The following is an 11741-nucleotide window of genomic DNA, read 5'->3' on the forward strand; positions in this document are numbered from 1 at the left end:
AATCCTCTCACAACTTACTATATGAACTAAGCTTTCATAACCATAGGATAAACGCATGCAATCATATATAACCTTCAAGGCAACTCCAACGTCCATACGTGAATTGACCAGCACTTACGAATTTCAACGTGCAGAACTACGGGGTGTAACATCCTTTTCCCCTTAAAACATTCATCCTCGAATGTTGTAGTTGCAAATCCACGATGTTTTCATTGACTCTTCTTGAAGTGATTGCCCTTCTCCTAGACTCCGATAATATAAGTTGGTCAGCCCCTGTTCGTTCACTCTTAACTCTTTACTGAACTCGTTCATAAAATTTATAACCTTCTGTTCTTATGTACGCAATTGGAAATCAACTAATACTTTTTTATCATTCTCCTTCCATTATGGTAGTTCTGACCCGCAACTGCTATGGCTACCTGTTGACTTGCAAGTACCTGTTCTTACTTGCCGATAGACAATTCTCTTATTTAACTATGGCATCTTCCTTTGGTTGCTTCTTTGGTACTAATTTAGGCTATCCTTTCTCATACTCGTTGATCTCGCATACGCACCACATCTGTCACGACCCAACCCCATGGGCCGCGACTGGTACCCTAGCTGGGTACCCGTACATACCTATCTGACCGAATTTCATATCGTACAGATTTTTTTTTTTTCTAACGGATATTACAGAAGTAGGCCGATACAGATACGGCACGCGCGCAAACATATATATATACCTGAACATGCAGACATTTACAGATAAGCCGATAAGGCTAACATACAGACGAAACCCGTAACCCACACATCTATCTACAGGCCTCTACAGACATACAAAATCATATGACGGGACAGGGCCCCGCCGTACCCAGAATTTCCATACATACAGAACATACGGAAAACAGAAGATATATACCAAAAGTGTATGCTCCGGATCAAAGGAGCTCTTCAAAACAGCTGAATAAGAACCCTACGCTGGCGGCGTATCACCTGCGGGCATGTAGCGCAGCCCCCGAAGAACCGGGGGTCAGTTCAAAAATGTACCGAGTATGTAAAGCAGAAATATATCAAACATAATCATGATCTGGACCGAAAGCGCAGAAATATAATAAACAGGCTCATAAGCCGGACAGACAGAGTCATAGTCTCGCCAGACGGACAAAATCATGGTCCAGACAGACAAAATCAGAATCCCTACGGACATACAGAATCGGAATCCATACGGACATACAGAATCATAACCAGTCGGACAGATAATCCTGACGGACAGACAGAATCGTAACCAGTCGGACAGATAATCCGGACGGACAGACAGAATCATAACTAGTCGGACAGATAATCTGGACGGACAGACAAAATCATAACCAGTCGGACAGATAATCCGGACGGACAGACAGAATCGTATATAGGGTACAGGAATGTGGTCGCCACTCCTGCCATTGGCACCACAACACAACATATATCAGAAATTCTTCTCCGATCTCCGTCATACATCATAACATAACCACGGTACCCGGGGACGGACAGATAACACAGCACCCCGAGCCCGGACACATCATACTTCATAATATATCCTCGGTAACCGGGGACGGACATATAACACAGTACCCCGAAACCGGACACATCATACTTCAGAATTCACATATGGGGCTCAGCGGCCCACCGCACGATATACGTACCGGCCCGGGATCCGGTGAAAGGAATCATAGCACATGCACGAACTGATTAATGAAAAACCACATACGTACAGATCGTCGTACAGATTCAACGGAACAGAAATAGGCCAACTGGCAGATCGAATCAATGTATTCAGATAGTTTTCAAACTACGCACCTACACGTCACTTGGGGAGGCACGACAGATCATAACCCGAACTAGATTTTCAGATATCAAAACCATATTGTGAGATTTATATAAAAACAGTCATATTATGTTCAAAATGATAGTTCAGATGTTGCCTGTGAAAAACGGACGGAAATGAGGCAATTTAGATCATTCACGGGGTATCGGGGCTCCGTGGGCCCACCTCGGACCAACTCGAGGCAAGATACATAAATTACTGATAAAAGACCTTATGAGGTCATCCATAATCATTCGAAAGTATTCCGACTCCGTTTAGGAAGGTTTCGTACAAAAGCATACTTTAAAGATATTTTATAAGGACATAGTTTCAATCTTACTGAAGGAATTGGAGCAGATTTCCATATCGAATTCCGAGGAACGGAGTCGTATTTAAGGCTCGCGGCCGAGCCTATTATGTTCCGAACATGCCTAAGAATGAAGGGAAAGACTTTACATACCTTAGCTGCGTCTTACGCTTGTCCAAATTCAATTCCCGTTTCGCTCAAAATCTACAAATGGTCACATTTACCAATTGTCAATAGTAAGACTTTTAGCATTCTTTAATTCACTATTTGTCTACAGAAATTTGGGCAGCATCTCCCCTGCTTATATGCCTAGCCCGAATTTTTAATTCAGCAGTCAACAACACAACAACAATACCAACATCAATAATATCCTTTTTTCATATCAACATATTCCATAAAACAGCCCAAACGCTGTTTTCCAACTTTCCTAACTAATTAACTCAGTATACAATTATTTAATCGCGTCTTCTTCGTAAATAAACTAGTATTAACACAAATAGGAAGAGATTCATACCTTTCTCCTTTTAATATTGTTGTATCTTCCCTTTTTCACCTTATTTTTATGCCACAACACACCGCCATACGATTCTGCAGTGAAAATTATACGCTATCCGGACTGAAATTGGGAAATTATACCTGGTTTGGGCTAAAATTTGGTGGTGGAAAGTTGGAGAGTTTTCTGGGATTTTTGGGGTGGTGTTCGTGGTTTTAGACTGAAAATGAGGGGGTCTCCCCCTCTTTATAATTGTTTTGGAAGCTGCCAGAAGCAGCTGGAAAAGTATTCATCGCGATCGCGCTGCCTTCTGGCGCGATCGCGTAGAGTAAATGATTTCCTTCTGCGCGTTCGCGCCCCCTCTGGGCGCGTTCGCGCAGGGTTAAAATTTCTGACTGGATGTTCGTTCAGTAAAATGGTTATAACGTTTGATCCCGATATCGTACGAGGGCCCACGACCTATGGATGGAAAGATAATGCAATTATCTACAACTTTTATTTCTGGGCGTTTTCCCAAATTCGAAACTTATAATACCGTTTTTGCCCCTAGAAGTCAGATCATCCGAAAATGCTTCCTTAAATTGTCCTTTTGGAGGGCTTCCACTTTGATTTGGCCCAAGGGTCCTTCTTGAGTTGTGTTTAACTTCACATATGTGAGTCATATAATTTGTCACATGTCCCAAAAAAAAATCTTGACGTGTGGGCCCCACCTCAGCTTACAAATAATTCGACGTTCGAAAATGCAGGATATAACAACATCATCTCTTTGTAGTCTATTGATCAGACCCCTTGAATCCTCACAATCTCATCATAGTTACTTCTACAATAACATTTTATTGTCACTGAATCCCTACTCTTAACAATTATTTACTTCAAACTATCCATTCCAATTCCTTTCCAAGATCAACTATAACAATACCCTCACACAATCTCTTAAATACGTGCATACACCATGTTCCCTCACCACCTTTATTATTCCTCATAGAAGGGTTGCACTTATGGTAAGCTAATAATCATAATTCAAACTAATTCCCGACTCAAAATACCCTCGAACTCATATTTGAACTTTTCCTTTACTTTCTTCTCCTCAAATTTGGTAATATAGATCTATACGTATGAGACTAAGGTAAAATTTTACTTTACCACAACTTCCTTCCAACACGAGTATACTTATCTTTGATTCCCCTATACCGGTGATCACTTACTTAGCCTTTATTCTTTGTTGGCTTTCCCTTGTTGCCCTTACACCATTTTGATGGGCATTTCCTCATGACGATTGTTTATATAGTTCTATAATACATGCTCTCATATTCGTCATCGCTGGCGACTTGTGAGATACTCTTTAATCTCTGGCAATACTGCTATCTTGCTACCCATAAGCACCCTACCTTCCTCCTCTTTGGAGATCGCCGCACTGCCTATTATTCTTTTTGTTAAGATTTTCACTTCTTTTGACGCTAAGATTCTCTTCCGCCGTAGTCCAACTGTCCTTTGTATTTATTCATCTTCATTCCTCTTTCTGGATGGCTTGCAAACCTTTCTTATCCTCTTTGTTACCTTTCAAAATATGTCACTGCGTATTTAAAATGCAGTCCAAATTCTCTCCAGTATGAGCAATTCGAGCCACTGTCTAGAAACATCATATCTCACATCAATGAGGATCATTCTCTTTGACTCGTTAATCCCCTTACTGTCCTGTGATACCTTCTTTCTCATACCTGCCCCATAATATAATTATTTTCAAAGCCATTTGTACTTTCTCCTGATACATTATCAATACATCGGTACATCTCAAACTTTGGCTTGTTCAAGCTAATACATTTCTTTCTTTGGAATTTTGGAAATGTCATAATTCATTTCAGGACTAGATCTGCTCTTCCCCCCTTTTTAAGGATATTCTTATACACAATAAACCTTGAATAGTAATCATGTTTCATAATCACCAGATAGACCTTAACGATCCTCCCACCTCTATTTATAATGCCAAAATTCCTTTCGTCGCATGGTTTGACTTCTTTCCCTTTCTGCTAGTTGAAGTCTGGTATTAAATCAAATGCTCACACATATCCGACCCAAAGCAGGTGCCTCCTTTATTGTCTTTCCACTTCTACCTTTTATGACTAGTAATTCCCTGGGCTAATGGATTAATAGGGATATCGGAATTCATTAAGACCCTTTATGGAGTGTCCGATTATACCTCGCCCCTTCAACCCTAGTCTTTATCCACAACCATCTTCTTATCACCCTTGAAATTCTTCTTGCTCTGGGTTCCCAATTCTGATTTACGTCTATATTATACCATTAAAGTTAATATTCCACACCATCCATTTTCACGATTCGTCCCTTCATTCGGTTAGTTCATTTGCCCGTAATTATCCTTAACTACTCATTTGCATCACAACTATGCATCATAGTTCTTCCAGTGTCTTGCCGCTTCTTGTTCTTACCATGAAATCCTTACAAAGTACACTCATTCCCTTCTTCTTTTGGTCAAGCCTTCATCTCCTTGCGCTACGGCTAGTTCATAATTTATTCCCCGTGTATCATTATTTCCTTTATGACCGAATCTCTATACTCTTCTTATCCCATGTCACTAATATATTGCCTCCTGGTCAGCTTTGTTAACGTATTATCCTTTTTCCTGTCCTTGGTGATTGCTCGACTTCCTTCAACCAATCCGTTAGTGTACCCCTCTTACTTTCGTCCTCTAGGGTTTTGAGTTCTTTTCCTCCTAGATGCCCTTCTCCGCTTGCCATTCTATAACATTGGCCCTGAAATTCGTAGAATATCCCTTCAGAAGTGCAAATCTGTCCTATCTCTAAGTCATCTTTTTGGAAGGGCTTCCCCGTTTCCGAGGCAATTGTGGCGTGTTAATATGACTATACATTCACCTCTTCGGATGCCCCTCAAGTCCGAAACCCCTTACCATCTTCGCTAAACCTGTTTATTCTTTCCCAATTCACATCCCTATTTGTTGTTACCACCCTTCGGTCCCACTTATCAAAATCTATTTTCGGGCCCTATACATTCGTCTTTTCGTTCCACGCTACCATACTCTATTCCTTCCATAGTCTTACTTTTTAAATTCATCCAAATGTTCCACTACCTCTACCGTTGTCTTAAACTCTCTCTCTCGGAAGCTTTACTTGACCCTCGTTAGCAACATACTTCTTTTTGTTCACACTTCTCCTTTTCTCAGGGCATCCTAATCGTCCTACTCTTGCATACTCACTATCTTCTTTTCCCTGATGTTATTGCATCAGGCTTATCCAACTCTAACCTTTAGAGAAAATAATGTCAACTTGCCCCGTAGCACTTGGCACTTGAACTTCAATACGCTATTCAATCAGTACCCGTAACATATTGCAACGTCGATCATTGGGGCACGTATACTAATTAACCACACATAAGATATCATATATACCTTTACTAACACCTTACTTACAAAGTGGCCCCCAATACGATTTAAACTCATCCTAATTCTGTAGCTGTAATACGTCTTCTCTCTCTTTGCGAAGCCGGTCCACCTTATCTCTTGTAATCATTTAGAGTTTCCAACCGTGAGTTTCATATGCTTCTAATTTCCCTCAAGCTATTCTAGTCCCTCATCCTTCTCTTATGTCTGAATTTGTAGGACTTTTAGCACACTTCCCAGGGGGTTACCCATCTTAGTACTACTCTTGCCCAAGCACGCTTAACTTCAGAGTTCTGATGGGATCCGGTGCGTTAGTGTCGGTATGATTGCACCCATCCTGTTGCGTGTCCTTTATCACATGACCTAAAACAAGTTAGAGTTCTAACACATCCCAATAAAATTCCTGTAACACATCTCCCTCCCGATTAGAAAGGTCCCTTACTCTCCTGACCGAGCAAATGTTGGTCAAACCTTCAGAACCGCCAACAATAACCACCAATCAGCACACCCATCTGTCTTCCATTGCTAATTCAAAGATTCCTAGTGGTGGCCAAAAACTTCTTAGTCGCAGTTACCTATAAGTGCTTTGGTTATCGGTTCCTTTAAAACTCGTATTTCTCAACTATTGATGATATCATGCAATAATTGTACACACATAAGAAATTTCAATAAAAGAATCATGTACCTGTAGCCGGCCTGTCCGGCTCTTGGTCTGGAGGGCTGTAAAGTGAAGTATCCTCCTCATCGTCCTCCCGCCATCTATTGGTCTGGCCCTCCTCATCTCCCTCATCCTAATCCGAGGGGTACGAATATCCTGGCAACTCCTAATTTACCGAAGGCTAAGATAAAGGGCTAGAGTAATCGGTAACACTCACAGGTATAGCTGCCCTAAGATAATGCTCCACCATAGGAGAAGCTGGAGGGGTCAACTCTGGTACAGCCTCGGGGGCCTCCTCTACCAGCATCTCATACGAACCCTCAGATGGGTCCATCTCATGACTATCTTTTGTCGAGTCCTCCTCCATGGAAGTCACGGGCTCTGGGGGATCGTCTTGATGTCCTCGGAAGGGTATGTCTCAATAGAATAGCTAGGACTCCTCTTACTCGGTCCTGGGGCTTGGGGTCCTGAATCCACCCTGTGGGCCTTCCTGGCACCCCCACTATTTGAAGCCGATCTCTTCATCTCTTGTCACGCTGCACCTACCTATAGGGAAAGAGGATCAGAAATAATCTTTCCTAGACTCTGGCTCTATCGTACGATCTATGATAGAAGGAAAGGTCAATAATGACTAAATCCCCCACAACCCCCTGTTTATAAGGGTGGCCGGCTTCACACCCATAAACAGGACTCTACAGGACACGGTCTGTAGATAACCCTAGGACGAACTGCTCTGATACCACTTTTGTCACGACCCAAACTAATGAGCCGTGGCGAGTGCCCGACCACTACTGACTAAGTACCCCTTAAACTCGTATCTACTTCTTACTGAGTAACCTAGTGGCCCATAAATAACCTATAACGGAGCTATGCTGTCTCCTGGATAATCAGCACAATAAGCACCGCCTCGAGAACTCACGGCCAACGCATACATATAAACAAAAATGCTAAGAGTAGTAGTGCAAGACGACTAGGCCACTACATATACTGTACAACAAAAATAAGCGCCGACAAGGCTGCATAATATCCGGCTACATATCACTGTCTACAGACCTCTATGGAATACAAACTATAGAAAAGACAGGACAATGCCCCGTCATACCCGTATATCTACATATCAAGATAGCATACCAAAAAAGGTTGTAACTCCGAGCCAAATGGAGAACTCTGACTGCAGCTGAGGGAAATCCTACTGGTCTGGATCATCTGGCTGACTACTTGATCCTACGAGCATGAATGCAGCGTCCATAAGAAAGGACGTCAGTACGAGCAGTGTACTGAGTACGTAAGACATGAATAATAATACAACACGAGTAATATAACATAACCTAAGGTAAGGAGATAACCTGTACATCTAATTGCCTCTTAAGGCAGATATCATGTGTGCCAACTTTAACTTTCATGGTGTGAGCACGATTATTTGATGAATAGCCTTTGTGGCAGTTTGTATGAATGGCCCTTTAGCAGTTTGAATGAATGACCCGTTTGGCTGTTTGAATGAATGACCCTTTTGGTTGTTTGAATGAATGGCCCTTTTGGCTGTGTATGAATGGCCCTTTTGGCTGTTTGAATGAATGGACCTTTTGGCTGTTTGTATGAATGACCCTTTTGGCTTTTTGAATGAATGGCCCTTTTGGATATTTGTATGAATGACCCTTTTGGCATGTTTGTATGAATGACCCTTTTGGCATGCAGATGACAGATATGGCCTTTGCGGCTGGATGATCTTTCTTTCGTCAGTAGTGTGGGTTGTGACCCCCATGGTCGGATATGCCCTTTTGTCTCATGAAAGGTAAAATATGTCTTTACGCTCATTCATTGTGACCCTTTCTGCCTGATATGTCTTTGTCATTCACTCTTTGTGTGACCCTTATGGTCAGATAGTTCTTTGTTGTTCATTCTTTGTATGACCCTTGTGGTCAGATATGTCTTTTCTTGTTCATTTGTTGTATAACCCTTGTGGTCAGATATGTCTTTTCTCATTCATTTTGGTGACCTTTGTTGTTAGATATGTCTTTTTTGTCCGATCTATGACCCTCGTGGCCAAATGTGTTCTTTCTATCCATCTTGTGATCCTTGTGGTCGGATGTCATCTTGTTCTATTTATGTGACCCTCGTGGTCAGATTTGCCATTTTTGTCCTCTATAGGCCTCTTAGCTTGATTATTTTTCCCTTGTGGCGCTTCTTCCTTTTTAATATGACCCTTTCTGGCTAAATTGTGCTGCCCTTTTGGCATTTTGTCCATTATATAGTCCTTTTTGGCTATCGAGAAGGATTATCACCCCGATGCCTTCAAGTCTTATGACAATCACCCTGATACCTCTCTCCAGTTCTGTAAGTTGTATTCGTACGAACCTGTACTTGAGGAAAATGGTTAATAGCCATGTCGTCGGTTTTGCTAGCGACTTTAGTAAAAAATAATCTTAAAAGGGATTTACAAAAGAACGGAGAATTGTTCGTTCGTTGTAGAAGTAGGCAAACATGCATGTCCCTTTCTAAGGTGGACAAACAAATATGTGTCCCTTTCTAAGCTGGACAAGCAAATATGTCCCTTTTCTAAGGTGGACAAGCGAACATTTATCCCTTTCTAAGGTGGACAAGCGAACATTTATCCCTTTCTAAGGTGGATGAGCACGTAATCATCCCTTTCTAAGGTGGACGAGCAGATTTGTCCCTTTTCTAAGGTTGACAAACAAAAAATCATCCCTTTCTAAGGTGGATGAGCACGTATTCATACCTTTCTAAGGTGGACGAGCAGTTATGCCCCTTTTCTATGGTGGACAAGCAAACATTCATCCCTTTCTAAAGTGTATGAGCACATATTCATCCCTTTCTAAGGTGGACGAGCAGATATGTCCCTTTCTAAGGTGGACAAACACATATACGTCCCTTTCTAAAGTGGACAAACAAATATAGGCCCCTTTTTAAGGTGGACGAGTAGATATATCCCTTTCTATAGTGGACAAACAAATATACGCCCCTTTCTAAGGTGGACGAGCAAATATGTCCCTTTCTAAGGTGGGCAAACAAATATACGCCCCTTTCTAAGGTGGATGAGCAAGTATGTCTCTTTCTAAGGTGGACAAGAAAGTGTGTTGAAAGTAAATATCCCACTTGCGGGTAAACAAGTAATAAAATTCCACTTCCGGGTAAACAACCTATAAAATCCCACTTCCGAGTAAGCAAATAGCATATATCCCACTTCCGGACAAATAGCAAATCCCACTTCTGGGAAAATAGCAAATATCCCACTTCCGAGCAAGTAAATAGCAGATATCCCACTTCCGGGCAAGTAAATAACAGATATCCCACTTTCAGCAAAAATAAATTGATATACCGAGAGCCATGTGTTTGACATGGTTTATGATTCCTCTAATACTTACTGATGTGAAGCGAGTTGTCCCAGCTTGTGGTCAAGGAAAGTCGTCGATGACTTGGCGTAAACTCGGCTTGTGCCGTCAGATTGGCTTTGTTTGATATCTCTGGTCATCATCGAAGACTTGATTTCCATTTCCTCTACAATATCGAGCATCTCTTCAGTTGAATCGAGAGACTTGATGCTTGGCAGCATTCCTTCATCTTGATGGGTGCTTTTAACAATGTCATATTGATTTGGCATCGTTATTTTATGACTTATCACGTGTTGATGAATGGTTTTGATATTGAAGGGTAATATAGCCGATTTCGAGATGTCACATAAGGTGTGTCCCTACTTTGTTCTGATTTCATGAAAAAAGGGAGATGTTTTGTCACGACCCATTTGGCTTAGGCCGTACGGGCACCTACCTTTCCCACCTCGGTAGGCGAACCCTTAGCTCAACATTCACAAAAATAGAACATAGTGGAAGAAAGTAAAATAACGTAAGTCTCACAATATAATATAATGTTAACAAGTGCGGAAGTAAATGAAATCCACCACAGTATCTGGTCTGGTCATACAAGAGCATCTAAATTAGAGTACTAAAGTCTGAATAATAATACATAAGTAGCCTCAAATCATGTCTCTGAATGGAAAGGAAGACATAAGTAATGGAAGAGTCTTCAAGGTTAGCGGAAGCCATGTTCACCCTAGAAAACTCAAGTGGAAGCTGAAGAGTCGATCAACAACGAGTCAGAGAAGTAGATCCGACCTGATACTCTGCATTCATAAAAGAATCCAGCAAGTGTAGGTCAGTACAACCAACAGTACTGGTAGGCATCATCGGCCGACTAAGCATAGTTAACACAATCCAGAAAATAAGGCAGATAAGCAAATAAAACAATCAAGACAATATAATCGCAACCAAAATCCGTCATCACCTATGTAAGCATCTAAACCCCAATATGATAAGTCCGAGTATACCTGATCCAATCTGATCACCACAATAGATTCGACACAATGCAATCATCACAATGAAAACATCACAATACAAACAATCACCACACTGGATCAAGTAATGATGCGGTGCAGTGCAATAATGTTATGATGATTTTCGGCATTCCTTTATCTTGATGGGCGCTTTTGACAATGTCATATTGATTTGGCATCGTTATTTTGTGACTTATCACATGTTGAACAATGGTTTTGATATTGAAGGGTAATATAGCCGATTTCGGGATGTCACCTAAGATGTGTCCCTACTTTGTTCTGATTTCATGAAAAAAGGGAGATGTTTTGTCACGACCCATTTGGCTTAGGCCGTACGGGCACCTACTTTTCGCACCACGGTAGGCGAACCTGTAGCTCAACATTCACAATAATAGAATATAGCGGAAGAAAGTGAAATAATGCAAGTCTCACAATATAATATAATGTTAACATGTGCGGAAGTAAATGAAATTCACCCCAGTATCTGGTCTGGCTATACAAGAGCATCTAAATCTGAGTACTAAAGTCGGAATAATAATACATAAGTAGTCTCAAATCATGTCTCTGAATGGAAAGTAAGACATAAGTAATAGAAAAGTCTTCGAGGTCAGCGGACGCCATGCTCACCCTGAAAAACTCAAGTGGAAGCTGAAAAGTCGAATAACCAGGAGTCAGATAAGTAGATCCGACCTGATACT

At 41.4% G+C, this 11741-nt stretch overlaps 1 pseudogene; it reads right to left on the reverse strand.

Annotated features, from left to right (window-relative positions):
- Window positions 1-6252: 6252 nt before the first annotated feature.
- On the reverse strand, window positions 6253-6371 carry LOC132604725 (5S ribosomal RNA; annotated as a pseudogene).
- Between the last annotated feature and the right edge of the window lie 5370 nt (window positions 6372-11741).

The sequence above is a fragment of the Lycium barbarum genome, chromosome 7, assembly GCF_019175385.1.
Source record: "Lycium barbarum isolate Lr01 chromosome 7, ASM1917538v2, whole genome shotgun sequence".
In the NCBI taxonomy this organism is placed as follows: domain Eukaryota; kingdom Viridiplantae; phylum Streptophyta; class Magnoliopsida; order Solanales; family Solanaceae; genus Lycium; species Lycium barbarum.